We start from the raw sequence: 1,082 nt of genomic DNA, 5'->3' as shown, positions 1-1,082 counted from the left end.
TCCCAAGACTTTCAGAGTAGGCCCGAGGACCCACACCCTACTCGCCACACAGTGACAAAACGTGTATACAAAGACAACCAAAAAAAGACAAAAAAGTGACAAACAGGGGTAAAAGAAAAAGTGGGGAAGATAGTGAGATGGGAGAGTGAAAGTGGCCATTGTGCTATACAATGGCCGGCCCTCCGGCCAGGCATAAAAATTTCCCCTGGTCCTGGCCAAAAGGCCCGGCCCAAGAGGCAGGTGCGAAGAACGTGTGTTGTGGTGAAGTGACCATGGTGCCATGAAATCAAGTGCTTACACACCGTGACTATATGGCACCCCTGAACTGCCACTTCAGGGGCACATTCACCACTGGCTTTTCGAAAAAGCCCTGACCCCCCAGCCCAGACCACAGAAGACCCCACCACAGGCAGAAAGGATAGGGAGATCAGGAAGCCGGAAAGAGTCCTTTATCAGGCTCTGCCATCGCTCCCATCACTCCCTCCTAATTACATTCGGGAAGTACTAACCACTCCCCCCTCCTCAAGAGGGAAGTAAGCGTTCTCTCCCGAATAACTGAGCTAGATCTGCCCCAATCCAGGCCAGAAGGCCAGGGTCCCGACCCTCCGGTTCAGACCCCATGGTTCTCCATCCCCATCAGAAGGCTTCCCTTTCGGCTACGAACCACTCCATGTCACCTTCACTCCAGCAGGCTATGCATAGCAACCGCAATCCCGTCTCTATTTCGCCATAGATCAGGGACAGAAGCAAGCGCCACCTCCTGGAAACTGATAAGAACAGATACTACACTTGATCCTAGCCAAAAGGCCGAGAAGCAATTAGCAATAATCATGTGGCACTGTGCGATCTATTCGCCGGGGCTTACTCCAGCGGCTTGTAGATTCCCATCTTAGGCTGGGGGAGAGAGCCTGCTTGAAAAGTAATAATTTGCTCGCAGTGAAGTGGAGGGATAATTGGAATGTTTTCGTTCTGTCCCCCCCTTCACGCAGACACGACGTTCCAAATTCAAACGGCAACTGGTGTTGTAGAGAAACCCCTCTGTGTCCACAAATACAACCTTAATATGGGAGGGGTGGACCTCA

At 51.8% G+C, this 1,082-nt stretch overlaps 1 pseudogene; it reads right to left on the bottom strand.

Moving 5' to 3' along the window:
• Window positions 1-687: 687 nt before the first annotated feature.
• On the bottom strand, window positions 688-819 carry LOC141146434 (U2 spliceosomal RNA; annotated as a pseudogene).
• Window positions 820-1,082: the final 263 nt, after the last annotated feature.

Source organism: Aquarana catesbeiana, linkage group LG05 (assembly GCF_042186555.1).
Source record: "Aquarana catesbeiana isolate 2022-GZ linkage group LG05, ASM4218655v1, whole genome shotgun sequence".
NCBI lineage: Eukaryota > Metazoa > Chordata > Amphibia > Anura > Ranidae > Aquarana > Aquarana catesbeiana.
The sequence above is the reverse complement of the archived record's forward strand: the minus strand, read 5'-3'. Positions and strand labels throughout refer to the sequence as shown.